General features: G+C 49.9%; 1 long non-coding RNA gene across 2 annotated transcripts; it reads right to left on the bottom strand.

The window, feature by feature from the left end:
• Positions 1-1,152: 1,152 nt before the first annotated feature.
• Positions 1,153-8,454, bottom strand: LOC109277594 (uncharacterized). Of its 2 annotated transcripts, none has more exons than XR_008422127.1 (3): positions 8,275-8,454; positions 5,577-5,736; positions 1,153-2,485 (listed from the first exon to the last, which is right to left on the bottom strand). It is a non-coding gene; the product is annotated as an uncharacterized LOC109277594 (long non-coding RNA). The 2 variants fall into 2 exon arrangements; XR_008422128.1 differs by lacking the exon at positions 1,153-2,485 and adding an exon at positions 3,702-5,071.
• Positions 8,455-8,588: the final 134 nt, after the last annotated feature.

Consider the following 8,588-nt stretch of genomic DNA (forward strand, 5'->3'; position numbering starts at 1 on the left):
TTCAGAAACGTCCACATACTGGCCTAAGAGAAGGACAGGAAGGACCTATTTTATAGATCGTTTAAAGATGCCAACTGGATGAATTACTCAGGTGGTTTTCTAACAGGAGGAGCATCTCCACCCCTCAAATTCCTCCTCCCAGATGAATCAACTCTGCCCTCCCACTAGCAGCAGTCAGGAGAGTAAGGAGATGAGTCCCTGCACCAGGGTGGCTCACACAAGTTCAAAGGCTGTCCGGGACCACCCTCCTTCCCCATCACCGGGCTGAGATGGGCATCATTTAGGAAGGAAAATAAAAACCCTAGGCTCCAGGGAGAACAAACTCCAGGCAATACAGATTCCCGTGCAGACTCAGTTGAGAGTCTTCTAAACTAGGGGTCAGCAATCTTCTGTCAGGGGCCGGATAGTAGTTTAGACTTGGCAACTACTCAGCTCTGCCAGGGTAGCATGAAAGCAGCCATAGACAATATGTAAAGCTATGACCATGGATTGTTCCAATAAAACTTTATTGATAAAAACAAGTAGTGGGCCGGATTTGGCCCACGGATCAGAGTTTGCCAACCCCTCACCTCACCTAGAACAGTTTAGTCCTGTCTTCTCGTTTTATACATGGGAACCACCAAAGCTCAAGGGGGAAATGGCTTGCCCAAGGCCACATACCTTGGTCAAGACAGAGCTCAGGTTGAAAGCCTAAAACGTTCACGCCGTCTTCAAATCTCTCTCCACTGCACCACATGGCCCCTTCCTCCCCTCCTCGCCTGCCTTCTTTATTACAAGCTAAATACTGGCGACATTGTACGCAGTCACACGCGATCTCTGCATTCATGCAGCTCCCATCTGGTGCTGGACTCAGAAGCCATTCTTTAAATAACCTTGCTCGAGAAACCATCATTTGTGTTGGTTTGTAAATATTAACTCTAAAACCACTGCAGTTAAGTTATTGAAATAGTGCTGGCCTGAGACATGCAATACCTTTGAAAATATATTTTTTTTCTTTTCGTAGGAAGGTGACTCTTTGTTGATTAATGATACAGCTAATCATGCTCGCTGAAGATAAAGGCTTTTTTTTTTAATGTTTTTTTTTTTTTTTTTTTTTTTTTTTTTTTGAGACAGGGAGAGACAGAGCATGAACGGGGGGAGGGTCAGAGAGAGAGGGAGACACAGAATCTGAAACAGGCTCCAGGCTCTGAGCCATCAGCACAGAGCCCGATGCGGGGCTCAAACCCACAAACCACGAGATCATGACCTGAGCTGAAGTTGGACGCTCAACCGACTTAGCCACCCAGGCACCCCGAGTGTTTCATTTTTTAATAGGTTTGCCTGACGGTCTTGCTTTCGAAGATGATTCTGATGGTCCAGAAAGAAGCCTGTTTACTAGTAGGCGTCAACGTTTGCCACGTGTCCAGACAGAATATCATCCAAAGATAAATAATCCACAGCAGGAGAATATTTGCCCTGAGTCTCCAGGGAATAGACCGAGTCTTTTTTACCTTCTTGATCTCAGATTTACGAATCTGACAAGCAAGTAAAACATGAGAACCTCCTAAGGCGGGGGACTCGGGGACTGTGACATCTAAAACCCCATGAGCTCAGTGGCTCCCTCCTCTTTGAATGGCGCCTTGTGTCACATAAACCATCCATTGTCCTGATCGAAGTCCAACATGACCATTTTCTGAGGCCAGTACGGAGTGTGCTTCACGACTCGTACTGATCGATTCCATTCATCCACCCTTAGCGCTGATGACACAAGAGTATTCCTCTAGGATTTTCTCCATTGGAAGCAACAAATGCCAACTCTGGATGACGTAAGCAAAACAGGACACTCTTGGAAGATTCCTGGGTAGCTCACAAGCACTGAAGAAAAGACTCCAGAAAGACGAGAAGCCGGGCACTGTGGCCAGGAGCAGGGTGGCACTCTTCAAGGCACTGTGGTCTGGACAAATCAGCTCCAAACCCATTTATTCTTTGCGTCATCCCGCTCAAGGCTTCAGTTTTCTGGAGAGCCCCGCTCATCTTCCTGGCTATCACGCTCAGCCCATGACTAGGGAAGGAGGGCACTCTGATTGGCAATCAACCCTTGGGAGAGGGGTGCTTCTCCAAAGCAACATAGGAGTAATGTTACTGGAGAAGGGGAACGGATGCTACACGGGTGGAAATCACAGGTTTCTGCCGCTGCAGGGGACGTGCTAGGGCTCAGAGCTGAGGCGGACACAGTCAGGGGAGCTCACAGTGCACAGAATACATGGTCAGTTGCCCTCCTTAGCTATGGCTCTTAACTTCCTCAGACCGAGGTGTGACCATGTAATTAAGTTTTGAGTTCTGGCCAAAGGGATATAAGGCAAAACACCTTCGCTTTTAAGCTGGCTGGAACGAGGGGATGATGGCTTGACCCAAGGCAGCCATGTTGGGCCAAGAGGTCACTTTGGGAGTGGAAGCATCCATGGCAGAACATCAAGCTCAGTCTTGACTGCTCACCTCTGAACTTCTGAAAGAGAGAAATCGATACCTGCCGTGTTTATGCAAGCAAAACCCGGGCTTTCTGTTCCCATCAATTGATCCCTAAGTAACGCAGAGTTCATGTGCTCTAACCACCAATCTAGAACTCAAAGCAAGGGCAATGGGAGATTCAGGAAGCCAACATCCTGAACGGCTCGGAGATGGAGAATCAAGGAAGGCTTCCTGGAGTACAGGGCTTTTGAGCCAAGGCTTGTGGAGTGGGAAAAGGACAGGGGTGAGAAGGGGGTCCCTCTGTCCAGCCGAGGGGAAGAGCCTAAGGAAGACAAAGAACAGAAAAGTTTCGCCGAATGCACGTGACGGGAGCAGATTTGTCACACACAGGAGACTGATGAAGAAAGATAACACTGACAAGCAGGTTGGGGTGGGTCCGATTCTGGAAAGTTCTGCACTCTAAGATAAAGAGTTCAGACTCTGTCCTCTTAGATCTGGGGTCAGCACACTTTTCCTGTCAAGGTCCAGATGGTAAATAGTTTAAGCTTTGTGGGCCACATATGTTCTCTGCTGTGAGTACTTGACTCTGCCATTGCCAAAGACAAAAGCGGCCACAGACAATATGTACATGAATAGGCATGACTGTGTTCCAGTAAAACTTGATTTATAAAAATAGGAGTCCAGCCCACAGATCTTGGCTTGCTGATCCCTGCTCCAGGCTTAAAGTCCCCAAAGTGGGTGGCCTGGACCACCGGTCCCTACATAGGGTTCGACAGAAACGTAGTCCCGTCAGCCAACAAGAGGGAAAGTGCTGCATTCTCTAGCCATCTCCTAGAGCCACACTGCAGAGCAGTAAAGGCTCTGATAAGTCGTGCAGCAAGGAAACGTGTTGTTCTCTGTTCAACTGCCAGCACTTCCTTAATTTATTTTATAAGACATCTTTCATTCCAAAGAGGAGACTTTGGAAAGCCTGCGTAAGTGACGAGGAGCCAGTGGACAGGCCCCACTAAGCCAGATGCTTCCAACTGCCAGACTGTGGTAGTTGTTACCAGCCCTCCGGGAAACGATTAAAGTAACATCGGTCTGTAAGTTCTTCAAAATGCAACATTTATTCAATCCGCAGAACTCTCCTTAGTCTGCAGATGATGTCCTTGCTACTTTGGCGTCTAATTCTTTTCCTTTCGCAAAGTGCTGGTTTTACAGGAAGGTAACCATTGTTCTTCTAAATCCACTCAGTAGGCAAAATAAACGGGCGCCTGGGTGGCTCAGTCGGTTGAGCGTCCGACTTCGGCTCAGGTCATGATCTCACGGTTTGTGAGTTTGAGCCCCGCGTCGGGCTCTGTGCGGACAGCTCGGAGCCTGGAGCCTGCTTCGGATTCTGTGCCTCCCTCTCTCTCTGCCCCTCCCCTACTCACTCTCTGTCTCTCTGTCTCTCTCTAATATAAAAAATAAAACATTAAAAATTTTTTTAAAAAGTAGGCGAAACAAAAAGCTATGACAAGGCTCAGAAAATATTTTTGCTTTGATTTTTAATTGTGCCACATAGCACACACCAAACGAGGCTCTACCCCAAATTGTCATAAAACGAACATCTGTGTAACCGCCATCCAGGTCAAAACACTCCAATATCGCCAGCATCCCGGGAGCTCTCCTGCTGTCCCTTGTTTTTTGTCACCACCTCCCTCCTCTCCGGAGGAAACCACCACCCTGATTTCTGGCGCAATACTCCGTTTCCCGTTTTCTGACTGGAATTATGTCACCTATTCCTTCGTCCCTGGGGTTGATTTTTGTCCAACGAGTTCCTGACATCCATCCACGTTGTCGGGTCCGGCACAGGCTCATCGATTTGGGGGGATACGATCATCCCACTGCATGATGGGTAATTCCAGTTTTTGCCACTTTGGACCTATTACCAACAGCGCCGCTCGGAACCTGTCATGCATGCATTTTGTGACTCGGGCTTACACGTCTGCTGGCACGCACACACATACACACACACACGCCCCAAGCTGTGGCATTGCCGGATCACAGGGAGGAATACATCTGACTTTGCTGAGGTCTCCAAAGACACTGCGCCCATCACGCCCTTTACATCCTCGCCAATACTCTGTATCGAGCATCTTTTTAATTTGAGCCGCTCTGATGGGTGTGAGTAGTATCTTATTGCGGCTTTAACCGCCCCTCCTCTGATTGCTAAGAAGATTGAGCACCGGTTCATAGACGCATTGACTGGGCGCTCTCCTTTGGAAAGTGCCTGTTCGAGTCTTGTTGTGATTTGGGGAGCGTTCTGTGCGTCTCCCGCCCAGAGCCCTTCCTCAGTCACGTGCATCGCCAGTAACTTCTCCAGCTCTTTCCACTCTCTGCACGTAGTTTGTAAGGTTCTTACTGGTCTGTGAGATTCCCATACCTGGGACTTGGCCCCCGGATCTGAAAGCCAAGTAGAGACCTGTTCACCTGCTTCCCCGGGCCGCTGCTGGCCGCTAGGACTTTCCGCAGTGACATATCCAGGACACGTTTGATCTCGCAGAGACGGAGCAGCCAAACCTTCCGTTTTACTTCTTTTGAATCTCGAAAGCCACATGCGGCTACCATATTGGGCAGGGCAGTTTCGGAGCCCGGAAGGCTGTACAGAAAGGACAACTTCACGAATGCATCAACGCTGCGGAGGGAGGACGTGATGGGAAACCGGCCTTTCGGGGGCGATCGGGCTGAAGAATTTAGCCGAACCTCCCAGGCATGACCGCAGGAGGGGTCAAGTTCTTCCACGCCCACTCTTGCCCACCTGCACACGGCAGTCGGGGCGGCTTCTAACACTCACGCCCAGTCCCGTCCACCCCCCCCTGTCCAACCCATAACGCTACCTTCAAGTCTGTTAGACAAACAACAGGAACACAGGACAGTCCTCCCTGACCGCCCAGACCCAGCCCGCCGTGCCCCACCCTGCAAGGCCACATCCGTTACGCCTGTGCTTTTCCTCCCTCACGCTTCTCACAGCTCAAACCATCCATTGGTCTGATGTGTGTCTTCCACCCCCAAATCACGTCCCCTGGTGGGGGGGGGGGAAACAATACCTCCTCCTTTCCGCAGTATCCCCAGTGGCCGGCACATAGCAAAATCTCTACCCATACCTGTTCGGCGAATGAACGAGTCACAGACCGGCCACAAGCCGTGCCCCGTGAGGTCTTACAGGCTCAGGCTTTAGAGGCAGACGAACGGGGTTGGAAGCCCCACCTCACGCCTTCCTGTCCCAAAGCGGAAGCCGACGTCTCCGTGACTCGGTTTCCCCCTCTGTAAAAACAGGGATACTAACGATCACTCCTTCATCGAGGCGTCGGGTGAGTTAATACGCGTCGCAAGTGTGGACATCACTGCCTGAGCGGGAGGAACGCAATGACGTGAGTCCCGGAGGCAGGGGAAAGCCCCCCAAACACCATTAGTGACTTCGCCGTGACATAAGACAGGCGGCCTTTTTGCTAACTTTCAAAAGACAAGTCTCTGCCATTCCACAAGGCCACGGTCCTCAGTCTCCGCCCCCCCCCCCCCAACCCGCCCCACCCCTGCGTTTTGTATTTCTGGTTGCTTTGGCCCCCATCCTCACCGGAATACAATTTCATGGGGTTTGGGAAGAAATGATGTTCCTTGAAACTTTCGCCCCACGGCTCTCTCGAGATTTCTCAGAGATAGAAAACTCGACTTGGCTCAGCTCAGAACCTGTTTGAACATTCGTTACACGTACTTCAAAACCCTTTGGACTTCTCACCCGTTTTTACTCTTGGCAAAGAAGCAGCTTCCTGCTTCTGCGAAGTTAAGCTTTCAAGCTTTAGGGGGAAAAGGCTTTTTGGACAACAAACAGCCCTTTAAAAACAATATTTTGAGGAGCTAAGTGTAAATGAATCAGAAACACATGAATTAAGCCTCTCTTGATGTACACATGGGTTTAATAATTATCGGAGGTGGAGGAGAAGGGAAGTGGGGCTGGAAAAGCCGTGTCTTGGGTTTTATCAAATCTAAAATGTTTGAGGAGTAATTCGAGACATTCCACACCCCCCCAAATGTAGCCAGATTTTCCGATTCCACTTCCAAAGAGTCACACAGGATCTTTCTAGTAACGACTGAGTGCTCCAAAGCGCCAGGTTTTCATGGCTTCTGATTGGCTGGGCCTGACGCTATGATTTATGAGGCCATTCAAAGATTTATATATTGCCATTATAACAAATTCCTTCCAAACTGAACAGTACCCAAATGCAGCTTTATAAATATCTTTCCTGTTAGAAGCCTCTTTCTGATCACAAAACTCTCCTTCTTTGCCTTTTCCCCAGCCCCCCCCTCAAGCCACAGATTCCCCCATGAGGTCCCAGACCAATGGCGAACGAGGGAATTAATTTTACCATGGCTGAAACGTGTTTCACTTTGGATTGAGTTTTAAATGACTTGGGTCTATATAAGCTGCGGGTCAAAAGGAGGTTAGAGCTAAAGGACTCATAAGTTAGGTGAAGGGTAGAAGGGGGTGGAATTTTATAAATGCTTATGGCTTTCATAAAAAGAAAAGCTAAGTTGTGTTCGTGCCGAACACAGTCAAACACTCCATACATCAGGGCACGCCGTTTTCCTAGAGGAAATGTCCCTTACTGGTTTGGCTTCTGCCTTTCTCCATTTCAATGACATCATCCGTGTTGGGTAAGTAACTTCTTCCACATGTCACCATCCCACGTGTCCTTCTCCCAAATAAATTTTGAGTCACTCAAAGCTCTGAGGTATGCTAACTTCCATGGCTTAATGGGCAGCAGGAGAGGGGAGTGAAAAGTGGTAGGGGAAGGTCTTCCCGTTCTTTAAATTCATTGCCCCATAGGTCTTGTTTCCAATGACATGCTCACAAACCCCGTCTAACCACGGAGACCAGAAGTTCTCAGGAAAAGAAATAACAGAGTTAAGTCGGCACGGGGTTCACGGGCCGCCCCAATGACTGCATTAGAAACCCTCTCAGTGGGAGAGTTGCCTGTTTTGGCAGTTACACAAGGGGTGACGATTCAGTATCGCCACCTATGAGGCCGTTTATATTAGTCAGCGAGGGCCGCAACAATGCCGCGTAACGAGCTAACCCCAAATTCGCTGGATTATGAGGACAGTCGGCTGTTCTCACGTTCACAGATCTGTGAGCCAACTACACTCAGCTGAGCTAGGATGGGACCTCAGGCTTCCGGATTGTGACTCTGAGCTCTGGGCTGGAAATTGAGTTCAGATCTGTTTCAAGTGCCTTTCCATCTGCCTTGCCCCAGCGGTCACCCAGATCATGTGGCTGCCTGTCACCCTCTGGAGCCCGGGTCTGCAATTCCTTCTTAGGTACAAACGTGGTCACTATGGCACACTGCTTTGTATTCTCTGCAACTCATGACTCAAGCCCTGAAATGCCTGACACACATATTCCTGAGGCTGAGAGGAAGACACACAGGTGGTTACCAGACCCAGGAAAAGGGGAGTCACGTAGTGAGGGCTCCCTGGACAGACGTAGCGACCTCGGGTCCAAGGGCACAGCCAGACCAAGGCAACCCGGAAGGTGGAGGGCAAAGGAGCCCGTTGATTCTATCCAGTAGGTAGGCTACCTGGGCAGAGGACAGAGAACGAGGGGGAGAGGAGCTGGAGGGAGGCAGAAAAGATCCAGCGTGAACAAGGTGCTCAGAAAAGAAAGGGCAAGAGGATGCTGGGTGTGCTCGTAGGTAAAAGGTAACAGACCTCAAAAGAGGTCAAGAGATCTGGATGCTCGACCCCGACTCTACCCACGCGCCAGCTGGAGACCTCAGCAAATCACTCCGCTTCTCTAAGTCTCACCTTTCCTCTTCTGCCAAAGAGGGTAATCAGATGTCCCCCGTTCACTTGAGACAGTGGCCTGCGTTCAATAAGCAAACAGGTAGGAAGGAGTGCGTGTCAACTTCGTGAACGCAGATCTTCGTTCTCCGCTATATCTCTAACCCCTAGAACAGAGCCTAACGCGTGGCAGATGGTAATCCATCTGTGGGTAAAGAATAAGGCAATCGAAACCCAATCCGCGTCTCCTAGAATCCCCCCCCCCCGGGGGTGGACTCACAGCCTCGACCGCCCGGTACTAAGGCGGGCTGCACAAAACCTTCTCGAGGCGGTAGCCG

Source organism: Panthera pardus, unplaced genomic scaffold, assembly GCF_024362965.1.
Source record: "Panthera pardus isolate Hobbes unplaced genomic scaffold, ASM2436296v1 HiC_scaffold_15, whole genome shotgun sequence".
Lineage (NCBI taxonomy): Eukaryota > Metazoa > Chordata > Mammalia > Carnivora > Felidae > Panthera > Panthera pardus.